General features: G+C 44.5%; 19 non-coding genes across 19 annotated transcripts; all 19 read right to left on the bottom strand.

The window, feature by feature from the left end:
- Positions 1–315: 315 nt before the first annotated feature.
- Positions 316–434, bottom strand: LOC130398403 (5S ribosomal RNA). Its single transcript, XR_008900976.1, has one exon. It is a non-coding gene; the product is annotated as a 5S ribosomal RNA (ribosomal RNA).
- A 529-nt stretch (positions 435–963) lies between these two features.
- Positions 964–1,082, bottom strand: LOC130398392 (5S ribosomal RNA). Its single transcript, XR_008900965.1, has one exon. It is a non-coding gene; the product is annotated as a 5S ribosomal RNA (ribosomal RNA).
- Positions 1,083–1,610: 528 nt separating this feature from the next.
- On the bottom strand, positions 1,611–1,729 carry LOC130398380 (5S ribosomal RNA). Its single transcript, XR_008900953.1, has one exon. It is a non-coding gene; the product is annotated as a 5S ribosomal RNA (ribosomal RNA).
- Positions 1,730–2,258: 529 nt separating this feature from the next.
- On the bottom strand, positions 2,259–2,377 carry LOC130398368 (5S ribosomal RNA). The gene has a single exon (XR_008900942.1). It is a non-coding gene; the product is annotated as a 5S ribosomal RNA (ribosomal RNA).
- Positions 2,378–2,905: 528 nt separating this feature from the next.
- Positions 2,906–3,024, bottom strand: LOC130398357 (5S ribosomal RNA). The gene has a single exon (XR_008900931.1). It is a non-coding gene; the product is annotated as a 5S ribosomal RNA (ribosomal RNA).
- A 529-nt stretch (positions 3,025–3,553) lies between these two features.
- LOC130398345 (5S ribosomal RNA) lies at positions 3,554–3,672 on the bottom strand. Its single transcript, XR_008900920.1, has one exon. It is a non-coding gene; the product is annotated as a 5S ribosomal RNA (ribosomal RNA).
- Positions 3,673–4,200: 528 nt separating this feature from the next.
- On the bottom strand, positions 4,201–4,319 carry LOC130398333 (5S ribosomal RNA). The gene has a single exon (XR_008900909.1). It is a non-coding gene; the product is annotated as a 5S ribosomal RNA (ribosomal RNA).
- A 529-nt stretch (positions 4,320–4,848) lies between these two features.
- LOC130398322 (5S ribosomal RNA) lies at positions 4,849–4,967 on the bottom strand. Its single transcript, XR_008900898.1, has one exon. It is a non-coding gene; the product is annotated as a 5S ribosomal RNA (ribosomal RNA).
- A 529-nt stretch (positions 4,968–5,496) lies between these two features.
- LOC130398311 (5S ribosomal RNA) lies at positions 5,497–5,615 on the bottom strand. Its single transcript, XR_008900887.1, has one exon. It is a non-coding gene; the product is annotated as a 5S ribosomal RNA (ribosomal RNA).
- A 518-nt stretch (positions 5,616–6,133) lies between these two features.
- Positions 6,134–6,252, bottom strand: LOC130398299 (5S ribosomal RNA). Its single transcript, XR_008900876.1, has one exon. It is a non-coding gene; the product is annotated as a 5S ribosomal RNA (ribosomal RNA).
- Positions 6,253–6,781: 529 nt separating this feature from the next.
- On the bottom strand, positions 6,782–6,900 carry LOC130398288 (5S ribosomal RNA). The gene has a single exon (XR_008900865.1). It is a non-coding gene; the product is annotated as a 5S ribosomal RNA (ribosomal RNA).
- A 529-nt stretch (positions 6,901–7,429) lies between these two features.
- On the bottom strand, positions 7,430–7,548 carry LOC130398277 (5S ribosomal RNA). Its single transcript, XR_008900854.1, has one exon. It is a non-coding gene; the product is annotated as a 5S ribosomal RNA (ribosomal RNA).
- A 528-nt stretch (positions 7,549–8,076) lies between these two features.
- LOC130398264 (5S ribosomal RNA) lies at positions 8,077–8,195 on the bottom strand. The gene has a single exon (XR_008900841.1). It is a non-coding gene; the product is annotated as a 5S ribosomal RNA (ribosomal RNA).
- A 529-nt stretch (positions 8,196–8,724) lies between these two features.
- LOC130398251 (5S ribosomal RNA) lies at positions 8,725–8,843 on the bottom strand. The gene has a single exon (XR_008900829.1). It is a non-coding gene; the product is annotated as a 5S ribosomal RNA (ribosomal RNA).
- Positions 8,844–9,372: 529 nt separating this feature from the next.
- On the bottom strand, positions 9,373–9,491 carry LOC130398239 (5S ribosomal RNA). Its single transcript, XR_008900818.1, has one exon. It is a non-coding gene; the product is annotated as a 5S ribosomal RNA (ribosomal RNA).
- A 527-nt stretch (positions 9,492–10,018) lies between these two features.
- Positions 10,019–10,137, bottom strand: LOC130398227 (5S ribosomal RNA). The gene has a single exon (XR_008900807.1). It is a non-coding gene; the product is annotated as a 5S ribosomal RNA (ribosomal RNA).
- Positions 10,138–10,666: 529 nt separating this feature from the next.
- Positions 10,667–10,785, bottom strand: LOC130398216 (5S ribosomal RNA). The gene has a single exon (XR_008900796.1). It is a non-coding gene; the product is annotated as a 5S ribosomal RNA (ribosomal RNA).
- Positions 10,786–11,313: 528 nt separating this feature from the next.
- LOC130398205 (5S ribosomal RNA) lies at positions 11,314–11,432 on the bottom strand. The gene has a single exon (XR_008900785.1). It is a non-coding gene; the product is annotated as a 5S ribosomal RNA (ribosomal RNA).
- Positions 11,433–11,960: 528 nt separating this feature from the next.
- LOC130398193 (5S ribosomal RNA) lies at positions 11,961–12,079 on the bottom strand. Its single transcript, XR_008900774.1, has one exon. It is a non-coding gene; the product is annotated as a 5S ribosomal RNA (ribosomal RNA).
- Positions 12,080–12,719: the final 640 nt, after the last annotated feature.

Raw genomic sequence — 12,719 nt, 5'->3', positions numbered from 1 at the left:
ATGTTTGAACCAAGGTTAACGGTTAAAGTGTCAGAGAATGGGTGGTGATTTTTTGACGTCCTCCCATGATCTGAAGTGAGCGTGCGTGTTTGTGTTGGTGAAAGTTTAAGAAATGTACAACTGTCGGTTCAGCTCTCTGGTGCTCCCTGCTGGCAGTATCACTATACTGTCCTCATGTTTCACAAAAATAGTTTTGAGAGACGTTGTCAGTTTTTGTATGTTGCTTAAATCCTCCAAAGCGGTTGGCAGTAAACATCAGGTCACGGTACGCCACGGTAGGCCACGGAGTCAATGAGCTCGAGTTGAAAAAGAAAAAGCTTACAGCACCTGGTATTCCCAGGCGGTCTCCCATCCAAGTACTAACCAGGCCCGACCCTGCTTAGCTTCCGAGATCAGACGAGATCGGGCGTGTTCAGGGTGGTATGGCCGTAAGCAATTAGTGCAGGCGCAAAACCAGGTTTTATACAGTAGCACATAAGGAGTGAGAAAGCTGCTGAGGCTCGACGTTACACTTTTACAAAAACAATCATTAGTTAGATATAAACGGCAGTAATTGATTCAGTAGGACTCCTTATCCATGTAAACGATCATTGTGACATCTGAATTCATTAATTATCTGAAATACACTGCGTGTGCGTGTGATGTTAAATGTTTGAACCAAGGTTAACGGTTAAAGTGTCAGAGAATGGGTGGTGATTTTTTGACGTCCTCCCATGATCTGAAGTGAGCGTGCGTGTTTGTGTTGGTGAAAGTTTAAGAAATGTACAACTGTCGGTTCAGCTCTCTGGTGCTCCCTGCTGGCAGTATCACTATACTGTCCTCATGTTTCACAAAAATAGTTTTGAGAGACGTTGTCAGTTTTTGTATGTTGCTTAAATCCTCCAAAGCGGTTGGCAGTAAACATCAGGTCACGGTACGCCACGGTAGGCCACGGAGTCAATGAGCTCGAGTTGAAAAAGAAAAAGCTTACAGCACCTGGTATTCCCAGGCGGTCTCCCATCCAAGTACTAACCAGGCCCGACCCTGCTTAGCTTCCGAGATCAGACGAGATCGGGCGTGTTCAGGGTGGTATGGCCGTAAGCAATTAGTGCAGGCGCAAAACCAGGTTTTATACAGTAGCACATAAGGAGTGAGAAAGCTGCTGAGGCTCGACGTTACACTTTACAAAAACAATCATTAGTTAGATATAAACGGCAGTAATTGATTCAGTAGGACTCCTTATCCATGTAAACGATCATTGTGACATCTGAATTCATTAATTATCTGAAATACACTGCGTGTGCGTGTGATGTTAAATGTTTGAACCAAGGTTAACGGTTAAAGTGTCAGAGAATGGGTGGTGATTTTTTGACGTCCTCCCATGATCTGAAGTGAGCGTGCGTGTTTGTGTTGGTGAAAGTTTAAGAAATGTACAACTGTCGGTTCAGCTCTCTGGTGCTCCCTGCTGGCAGTATCACTATACTGTCCTCATGTTTCACAAAAATAGTTTTGAGAGACGTTGTCAGTTTTTGTATGTTGCTTAAATCCTCCAAAGCGGTTGGCAGTAAACATCAGGTCACGGTACGCCACGGTAGGCCACGGAGTCAATGAGCTCGAGTTGAAAAAGAAAAAGCTTACAGCACCTGGTATTCCCAGGCGGTCTCCCATCCAAGTACTAACCAGGCCCGACCCTGCTTAGCTTCCGAGATCAGACGAGATCGGGCGTGTTCAGGGTGGTATGGCCGTAAGCAATTAGTGCAGGCGCAAAACCAGGTTTTATACAGTAGCACATAAGGAGTGAGAAAGCTGCTGAGGCTCGACGTTACACTTTTACAAAAACAATCATTAGTTAGATATAAACGGCAGTAATTGATTCAGTAGGACTCCTTATCCATGTAAACGATCATTGTGACATCTGAATTCATTAATTATCTGAAATACACTGCGTGTGCGTGTGATGTTAAATGTTTGAACCAAGGTTAACGGTTAAAGTGTCAGAGAATGGGTGGTGATTTTTTGACGTCCTCCCATGATCTGAAGTGAGCGTGCGTGTTTGTGTTGGTGAAAGTTTAAGAAATGTACAACTGTCGGTTCAGCTCTCTGGTGCTCCCTGCTGGCAGTATCACTATACTGTCCTCATGTTTCACAAAAATAGTTTTGAGAGACGTTGTCAGTTTTTGTATGTTGCTTAAATCCTCCAAAGCGGTTGGCAGTAAACATCAGGTCACGGTACGCCACGGTAGGCCACGGAGTCAATGAGCTCGAGTTGAAAAAGAAAAAGCTTACAGCACCTGGTATTCCCAGGCGGTCTCCCATCCAAGTACTAACCAGGCCCGACCCTGCTTAGCTTCCGAGATCAGACGAGATCGGGCGTGTTCAGGGTGGTATGGCCGTAAGCAATTAGTGCAGGCGCAAAACCAGGTTTTATACAGTAGCACATAAGGAGTGAGAAAGCTGCTGAGGCTCGACGTTACACTTTACAAAAACAATCATTAGTTAGATATAAACGGCAGTAATTGATTCAGTAGGACTCCTTATCCATGTAAACGATCATTGTGACATCTGAATTCATTAATTATCTGAAATACACTGCGTGTGCGTGTGATGTTAAATGTTTGAACCAAGGTTAACGGTTAAAGTGTCAGAGAATGGGTGGTGATTTTTTGACGTCCTCCCATGATCTGAAGTGAGCGTGCGTGTTTGTGTTGGTGAAAGTTTAAGAAATGTACAACTGTCGGTTCAGCTCTCTGGTGCTCCCTGCTGGCAGTATCACTATACTGTCCTCATGTTTCACAAAAATAGTTTTGAGAGACGTTGTCAGTTTTTGTATGTTGCTTAAATCCTCCAAAGCGGTTGGCAGTAAACATCAGGTCACGGTACGCCACGGTAGGCCACGGAGTCAATGAGCTCGAGTTGAAAAAGAAAAAGCTTACAGCACCTGGTATTCCCAGGCGGTCTCCCATCCAAGTACTAACCAGGCCCGACCCTGCTTAGCTTCCGAGATCAGACGAGATCGGGCGTGTTCAGGGTGGTATGGCCGTAAGCAATTAGTGCAGGCGCAAAACCAGGTTTTATACAGTAGCACATAAGGAGTGAGAAAGCTGCTGAGGCTCGACGTTACACTTTTACAAAAACAATCATTAGTTAGATATAAACGGCAGTAATTGATTCAGTAGGACTCCTTATCCATGTAAACGATCATTGTGACATCTGAATTCATTAATTATCTGAAATACACTGCGTGTGCGTGTGATGTTAAATGTTTGAACCAAGGTTAACGGTTAAAGTGTCAGAGAATGGGTGGTGATTTTTTGACGTCCTCCCATGATCTGAAGTGAGCGTGCGTGTTTGTGTTGGTGAAAGTTTAAGAAATGTACAACTGTCGGTTCAGCTCTCTGGTGCTCCCTGCTGGCAGTATCACTATACTGTCCTCATGTTTCACAAAAATAGTTTTGAGAGACGTTGTCAGTTTTTGTATGTTGCTTAAATCCTCCAAAGCGGTTGGCAGTAAACATCAGGTCACGGTACGCCACGGTAGGCCACGGAGTCAATGAGCTCGAGTTGAAAAAGAAAAAGCTTACAGCACCTGGTATTCCCAGGCGGTCTCCCATCCAAGTACTAACCAGGCCCGACCCTGCTTAGCTTCCGAGATCAGACGAGATCGGGCGTGTTCAGGGTGGTATGGCCGTAAGCAATTAGTGCAGGCGCAAAACCAGGTTTTATACAGTAGCACATAAGGAGTGAGAAAGCTGCTGAGGCTCGACGTTACACTTTACAAAAACAATCATTAGTTAGATATAAACGGCAGTAATTGATTCAGTAGGACTCCTTATCCATGTAAACGATCATTGTGACATCTGAATTCATTAATTATCTGAAATACACTGCGTGTGCGTGTGATGTTAAATGTTTGAACCAAGGTTAACGGTTAAAGTGTCAGAGAATGGGTGGTGATTTTTTGACGTCCTCCCATGATCTGAAGTGAGCGTGCGTGTTTGTGTTGGTGAAAGTTTAAGAAATGTACAACTGTCGGTTCAGCTCTCTGGTGCTCCCTGCTGGCAGTATCACTATACTGTCCTCATGTTTCACAAAAATAGTTTTGAGAGACGTTGTCAGTTTTTGTATGTTGCTTAAATCCTCCAAAGCGGTTGGCAGTAAACATCAGGTCACGGTACGCCACGGTAGGCCACGGAGTCAATGAGCTCGAGTTGAAAAAGAAAAAGCTTACAGCACCTGGTATTCCCAGGCGGTCTCCCATCCAAGTACTAACCAGGCCCGACCCTGCTTAGCTTCCGAGATCAGACGAGATCGGGCGTGTTCAGGGTGGTATGGCCGTAAGCAATTAGTGCAGGCGCAAAACCAGGTTTTATACAGTAGCACATAAGGAGTGAGAAAGCTGCTGAGGCTCGACGTTACACTTTTACAAAAACAATCATTAGTTAGATATAAACGGCAGTAATTGATTCAGTAGGACTCCTTATCCATGTAAACGATCATTGTGACATCTGAATTCATTAATTATCTGAAATACACTGCGTGTGCGTGTGATGTTAAATGTTTGAACCAAGGTTAACGGTTAAAGTGTCAGAGAATGGGTGGTGATTTTTTGACGTCCTCCCATGATCTGAAGTGAGCGTGCGTGTTTGTGTTGGTGAAAGTTTAAGAAATGTACAACTGTCGGTTCAGCTCTCTGGTGCTCCCTGCTGGCAGTATCACTATACTGTCCTCATGTTTCACAAAAATAGTTTTGAGAGACGTTGTCAGTTTTTGTATGTTGCTTAAATCCTCCAAAGCGGTTGGCAGTAAACATCAGGTCACGGTACGCCACGGTAGGCCACGGAGTCAATGAGCTCGAGTTGAAAAAGAAAAAGCTTACAGCACCTGGTATTCCCAGGCGGTCTCCCATCCAAGTACTAACCAGGCCCGACCCTGCTTAGCTTCCGAGATCAGACGAGATCGGGCGTGTTCAGGGTGGTATGGCCGTAAGCAATTAGTGCAGGCGCAAAACCAGGTTTTATACAGTAGCACATAAGGAGTGAGAAAGCTGCTGAGGCTCGACGTTACACTTTTACAAAAACAATCATTAGTTAGATATAAACGGCAGTAATTGATTCAGTAGGACTCCTTATCCATGTAAACGATCATTGTGACATCTGAATTCATTAATTATCTGAAATACACTGCGTGTGCGTGTGATGTTAAATGTTTGAACCAAGGTTAACGGTTAAAGTGTCAGAGAATGGGTGGTGATTTTTTGACGTCCTCCCATGATCTGAAGTGAGCGTGCGTGTTTGTGTTGGTGAAAGTTTAAGAAATGTACAACTGTCGGTTCAGCTCTCTGGTGCTCCCTGCTGGCAGTATCACTATACTGTCCTCATGTTTCACAAAAATAGTTTTGAGAGACGTTGTCAGTTTTTGTATGTTGCTTAAATCCTCCAAAGCGGTTGGCAGTAAACATCAGGTCACGGTACGCCACGGTAGGCCACGGAGTCAATGAGCTCGAGTTGAAAAAGAAAAAGCTTACAGCACCTGGTATTCCCAGGCGGTCTCCCATCCAAGTACTAACCAGGCCCGACCCTGCTTAGCTTCCGAGATCAGACGAGATCGGGCGTGTTCAGGGTGGTATGGCCGTAAGCAATTAGTGCAGGCGCAAAACCAGGTTTTATACAGTAGCACATAAGGAGTGAGAAAGCTGCTGAGGCTCGACGTTACACTTTACAAAAACAATCATTAGTTAGATATAAACGGCAGTAATTGATTCAGTAGGACTCCTTATCCATGTAAACGATCATTGTGACATCTGAATTCATTAATTATCTGAAATACACTGCGTGTGCGTGTGATGTTAAATGTTTGAACCAAGGTTAACGGTTAAAGTGTCAGAGAATGGGTGGTGATTTTTTGACGTCCTCCCATGATCTGAAGTGAGCGTGCGTGTTTGTGTTGGTGAAAGTTTAAGAAATGTACAACTGTCGGTTCAGCTCTCTGGTGCTCCCTGCTGGCAGTATCACTATACTGTCCTCATGTTTCACAAAAATAGTTTTGAGAGACGTTGTCAGTTTTTGTATGTTGCTTAAATCCTCCAAAGCGGTTGGCAGTAAACATCAGGTCACGGTACGCCACGGAGTCAATGAGCTCGAGTTGAAAAAGAAAAAGCTTACAGCACCTGGTATTCCCAGGCGGTCTCCCATCCAAGTACTAACCAGGCCCGACCCTGCTTAGCTTCCGAGATCAGACGAGATCGGGCGTGTTCAGGGTGGTATGGCCGTAAGCAATTAGTGCAGGCGCAAAACCAGGTTTTATACAGTAGCACATAAGGAGTGAGAAAGCTGCTGAGGCTCGACGTTACACTTTTACAAAAACAATCATTAGTTAGATATAAACGGCAGTAATTGATTCAGTAGGACTCCTTATCCATGTAAACGATCATTGTGACATCTGAATTCATTAATTATCTGAAATACACTGCGTGTGCGTGTGATGTTAAATGTTTGAACCAAGGTTAACGGTTAAAGTGTCAGAGAATGGGTGGTGATTTTTTGACGTCCTCCCATGATCTGAAGTGAGCGTGCGTGTTTGTGTTGGTGAAAGTTTAAGAAATGTACAACTGTCGGTTCAGCTCTCTGGTGCTCCCTGCTGGCAGTATCACTATACTGTCCTCATGTTTCACAAAAATAGTTTTGAGAGACGTTGTCAGTTTTTGTATGTTGCTTAAATCCTCCAAAGCGGTTGGCAGTAAACATCAGGTCACGGTACGCCACGGTAGGCCACGGAGGCAATGAGCTCGAGTTGAAAAAGAAAAAGCTTACAGCACCTGGTATTCCCAGGCGGTCTCCCATCCAAGTACTAACCAGGCCCGACCCTGCTTAGCTTCCGAGATCAGACGAGATCGGGCGTGTTCAGGGTGGTATGGCCGTAAGCAATTAGTGCAGGCGCAAAACCAGGTTTTATACAGTAGCACATAAGGAGTGAGAAAGCTGCTGAGGCTCGACGTTACACTTTTACAAAAACAATCATTAGTTAGATATAAACGGCAGTAATTGATTCAGTAGGACTCCTTATCCATGTAAACGATCATTGTGACATCTGAATTCATTAATTATCTGAAATACACTGCGTGTGCGTGTGATGTTAAATGTTTGAACCAAGGTTAACGGTTAAAGTGTCAGAGAATGGGTGGTGATTTTTTGACGTCCTCCCATGATCTGAAGTGAGCGTGCGTGTTTGTGTTGGTGAAAGTTTAAGAAATGTACAACTGTCGGTTCAGCTCTCTGGTGCTCCCTGCTGGCAGTATCACTATACTGTCCTCATGTTTCACAAAAATAGTTTTGAGAGACGTTGTCAGTTTTTGTATGTTGCTTAAATCCTCCAAAGCGGTTGGCAGTAAACATCAGGTCACGGTACGCCACGGTAGGCCACGGAGTCAATGAGCTCGAGTTGAAAAAGAAAAAGCTTACAGCACCTGGTATTCCCAGGCGGTCTCCCATCCAAGTACTAACCAGGCCCGACCCTGCTTAGCTTCCGAGATCAGACGAGATCGGGCGTGTTCAGGGTGGTATGGCCGTAAGCAATTAGTGCAGGCGCAAAACCAGGTTTTATACAGTAGCACATAAGGAGTGAGAAAGCTGCTGAGGCTCGACGTTACACTTTACAAAAACAATCATTAGTTAGATATAAACGGCAGTAATTGATTCAGTAGGACTCCTTATCCATGTAAACGATCATTGTGACATCTGAATTCATTAATTATCTGAAATACACTGCGTGTGCGTGTGATGTTAAATGTTTGAACCAAGGTTAACGGTTAAAGTGTCAGAGAATGGGTGGTGATTTTTTGACGTCCTCCCATGATCTGAAGTGAGCGTGCGTGTTTGTGTTGGTGAAAGTTTAAGAAATGTACAACTGTCGGTTCAGCTCTCTGGTGCTCCCTGCTGGCAGTATCACTATACTGTCCTCATGTTTCACAAAAATAGTTTTGAGAGACGTTGTCAGTTTTTGTATGTTGCTTAAATCCTCCAAAGCGGTTGGCAGTAAACATCAGGTCACGGTACGCCACGGTAGGCCACGGAGTCAATGAGCTCGAGTTGAAAAAGAAAAAGCTTACAGCACCTGGTATTCCCAGGCGGTCTCCCATCCAAGTACTAACCAGGCCCGACCCTGCTTAGCTTCCGAGATCAGACGAGATCGGGCGTGTTCAGGGTGGTATGGCCGTAAGCAATTAGTGCAGGCGCAAAACCAGGTTTTATACAGTAGCACATAAGGAGTGAGAAAGCTGCTGAGGCTCGACGTTACACTTTTACAAAAACAATCATTAGTTAGATATAAACGGCAGTAATTGATTCAGTAGGACTCCTTATCCATGTAAACGATCATTGTGACATCTGAATTCATTAATTATCTGAAATACACTGCGTGTGCGTGTGATGTTAAATGTTTGAACCAAGGTTAACGGTTAAAGTGTCAGAGAATGGGTGGTGATTTTTTGACGTCCTCCCATGATCTGAAGTGAGCGTGCGTGTTTGTGTTGGTGAAAGTTTAAGAAATGTACAACTGTCGGTTCAGCTCTCTGGTGCTCCCTGCTGGCAGTATCACTATACTGTCCTCATGTTTCACAAAAATAGTTTTGAGAGACGTTGTCAGTTTTTGTATGTTGCTTAAATCCTCCAAAGCGGTTGGCAGTAAACATCAGGTCACGGTACGCCACGGTAGGCCACGGAGTCAATGAGCTCGAGTTGAAAAAGAAAAAGCTTACAGCACCTGGTATTCCCAGGCGGTCTCCCATCCAAGTACTAACCAGGCCCGACCCTGCTTAGCTTCCGAGATCAGACGAGATCGGGCGTGTTCAGGGTGGTATGGCCGTAAGCAATTAGTGCAGGCGCAAAACCAGGTTTTATACAGTAGCACATAAGGAGTGAGAAAGCTGCTGAGGCTCGACGTTACACTTTTACAAAAACAATCATTAGTTAGATATAAACGGCAGTAATTGATTCAGTAGGACTCCTTATCCATGTAAACGATCATTGTGACATCTGAATTCATTAATTATCTGAAATACACTGCGTGTGCGTGTGATGTTAAATGTTTGAACCAAGGTTAACGGTTAAAGTGTCAGAGAATGGGTGGTGATTTTTTGACGTCCTCCCATGATCTGAAGTGAGCGTGCGTGTTTGTGTTGGTGAAAGTTTAAGAAATGTACAACTGTCGGTTCAGCTCTCTGGTGCTCCCTGCTGGCAGTATCACTATACTGTCCTCATGTTTCACAAAAATAGTTTTGAGAGACGTTGTCAGTTTTTGTATGTTGCTTAAATCCTCCAAAGCGGTTGGCAGTAAACATCAGGTCACGGTACGCCACGGTAGGCCACGGAGTCAATGAGCTCGAGTTGAAAAAGAAAAAGCTTACAGCACCTGGTATTCCCAGGCGGTCTCCCATCCAAGTACTAACCAGGCCCGACCCTGCTTAGCTTCCGAGATCAGACGAGATCGGGCGTGTTCAGGGTGGTATGGCCGTAAGCAATTAGTGCAGGCGCAAAACCAGGTTTTATACAGTAGCACATAAGGAGTGAGAAAGCTGCTGAGGCTCGACGTTACACTTTACAAAAACAATCATTAGTTAGATATAAACGGCAGTAATTGATTCAGTAGGACTCCTTATCCATGTAAACGATCATTGTGACATCTGAATTCATTAATTATCTGAAATACACTGCGTGTGCGTGTGATGTTAAATGTTTGAACCAAGGTTAACGGTTAAAGTGTCAGAGAATGGGTGGTGATTTTTGACGTCCTCCCATGATCTGAAGTGAGCGTGCGTGTTTGTGTTGGTGAAAGTTTAAGAAATGTACAACTGTCGGTTCAGCTCTCTGGTGCTCCCTGCTGGCAGTATCACTATACTGTCCTCATGTTTCACAAAAATAGTTTTGAGAGACGTTGTCAGTTTTTGTATGTTGCTTAAATCCTCCAAAGCGGTTGGCAGTAAACATCAGGTCACGGTACGCCACGGTAGGCCACGGAGTCAATGAGCTCGAGTTGAAAAAGAAAAAGCTTACAGCACCTGGTATTCCCAGGCGGTCTCCCATCCAAGTACTAACCAGGCCCGACCCTGCTTAGCTTCCGAGATCAGACGAGATCGGGCGTGTTCAGGGTGGTATGGCCGTAAGCAATTAGTGCAGGCGCAAAACCAGGTTTTATACAGTAGCACATAAGGAGTGAGAAAGCTGCTGAGGCTCGACGTTACACTTTTACAAAAACAATCATTAGTTAGATATAAACGGCAGTAATTGATTCAGTAGGACTCCTTATCCATGTAAACGATCATTGTGACATCTGAATTCATTAATTATCTGAAATACACTGCGTGTGCGTGTGATGTTAAATGTTTGAACCAAGGTTAACGGTTAAAGTGTCAGAGAATGGGTGGTGATTTTTTGACGTCCTCCCATGATCTGAAGTGAGCGTGCGTGTTTGTGTTGGTGAAAGTTTAAGAAATGTACAACTGTCGGTTCAGCTCTCTGGTGCTCCCTGCTGGCAGTATCACTATACTGTCCTCATGTTTCACAAAAATAGTTTTGAGAGACGTTGTCAGTTTTTGTATGTTGCTTAAATCCTCCAAAGCGGTTGGCAGTAAACATCAGGTCACGGTACGCCACGGTAGGCCACGGAGTCAATGAGCTCGAGTTGAAAAAGAAAAAGCTTACAGCACCTGGTATTCCCAGGCGGTCTCCCATCCAAGTACTAACCAGGCCCGACCCTGCTTAGCTTCCGAGATCAGACGAGATCGGGCGTGTTCAGGGTGGTATGGCCGTAAGCAATTAGTGCAGGCGCAAAACCAGGTTTTATACAGTAGCACATAAGGAGTGAGAAAGCTGCTGAGGCTCGACGTTACACTTTACAAAAACAATCATTAGTTAGATATAAACGGCAGTAATTGATTCAGTAGGACTCCTTATCCATGTAAACGATCATTGTGACATCTGAATTCATTAATTATCTGAAATACACTGCGTGTGCGTGTGATGTTAAATGTTTGAACCAAGGTTAACGGTTAAAGTGTCAGAGAATGGGTGGTGATTTTTTGACGTCCTCCCATGATCTGAAGTGAGCGTGCGTGTTTGTGTTGGTGAAAGTTTAAGAAATGTACAACTGTCGGTTCAGCTCTCTGGTGCTCCCTGCTGGCAGTATCACTATACTGTCCTCATGTTTCACAAAAATAGTTTTGAGAGACGTTGTCAGTTTTTGTATGTTGCTTAAATCCTCCAAAGCGGTTGGCAGTAAACATCAGGTCACGGTACGCCACGGTAGGCCACGGAGTCAATGAGCTCGAGTTGAAAAAGAAAAAGCTTACAGCACCTGGTATTCCCAGGCGGTCTCCCATCCAAGTACTAACCAGGCCCGACCCTGCTTAGCTTCCGAGATCAGACGAGATCGGGCGTGTTCAGGGTGGTATGGCCGTAAGCAATTAGTGCAGGCGCAAAACCAGGTTTTATACAGTAGCACATAAGGAGTGAGAAAGCTGCTGAGGCTCGACGTTACACTTTACAAAAACAATCATTAGTTAGATATAAACGGCAGTAATTGATTCAGTAGGACTCCTTATCCATGTAAACGATCATTGTGACATCTGAATTCATTAATTATCTGAAATACACTGCGTGTGCGTGTGATGTTAAATGTTTGAACCAAGGTTAACGGTTAAAGTGTCAGAGAATGGGTGGTGATTTTTTGACGTCCTCCCATGATCTGAAGTGAGCGTGCGTGTTTGTGTTGGTGAAAGTTTAAGAAATGTACAACTGTCGGTTCAGCTCTCTGGTGCTCCCTGCTGGCAGTATCACTATACTGTCCTCATGTTTCACAAAAATAGTTTTGAGAGACGTTGTCAGTTTTTGTATGTTGCTTAAATCCTCCAAAGCGGTTGGCAGTAAACATCAGGTCACGGTACGCCACGGTAGGCCACGGAGTCAATGAGCTCGAGTTGAAAAAGAAAAAGCTTACAGCACCTGGTATTCCCAGGCGGTCTCCCATCCAAGTACTAACCAGGCCCGACCCTGCTTAGCTTCCGAGATCAGACGAGATCGGGCGTGTTCAGGGTGGTATGGCCGTAAGCAATTAGTGCAGGCGCAAAACCAGGTTTTATACAGTAGCACATAAGGAGTGAGAAAGCTGCTGAGGCTCGACGTTACACTTTTACAAAAACAATCATTAGTTAGATATAAACGGCAGTAATTGATTCAGTAGGACTCCTTATCCATGTAAACGATCATTGTGACATCTGAATTCATTAATTATCTGAAATACACTGCGTGTGCGTGTGATGTTAAATGTTTGAACCAAGGTTAACGGTTAAAGTGTCAGAGAATGGGTGGTGATTTTTTGACGTCCTCCCATGATCTGAAGTGAGCGTGCGTGTTTGTGTTGGTGAAAGTTTAAGAAATGTACAACTGTCGGTTCAGCTCTCTGGTGCTCCCTGCTGGCAGTATCACTATACTGTCCTCATGTTTCACAAAAATAGTTTTGAGAGACGTTGTCAGTTTTTGTATGTTGCTTAAATCCTCCAAAGCGGTTGGCAGTAAACATCAGGTCACGGTACGCCACGGTAGGCCACGGAGTCAATGAGCTCGAGTTGAAAAAGAAAAAGCTTACAGCACCTGGTATTCCCAGGCGGTCTCCCATCCAAGTACTAACCAGGCCCGACCCTGCTTAGCTTCCGAGATCAGACGAGATCGGGCGTGTTTTTTTTTTTTTTT

The sequence above is a fragment of the Gadus chalcogrammus genome, chromosome 12 (assembly GCF_026213295.1).
Source record: "Gadus chalcogrammus isolate NIFS_2021 chromosome 12, NIFS_Gcha_1.0, whole genome shotgun sequence".
Taxonomy (NCBI): Eukaryota; Metazoa; Chordata; class Actinopteri; order Gadiformes; family Gadidae; genus Gadus; species Gadus chalcogrammus.
This window is presented reverse-complemented; position numbering and strand designations above follow the sequence as displayed.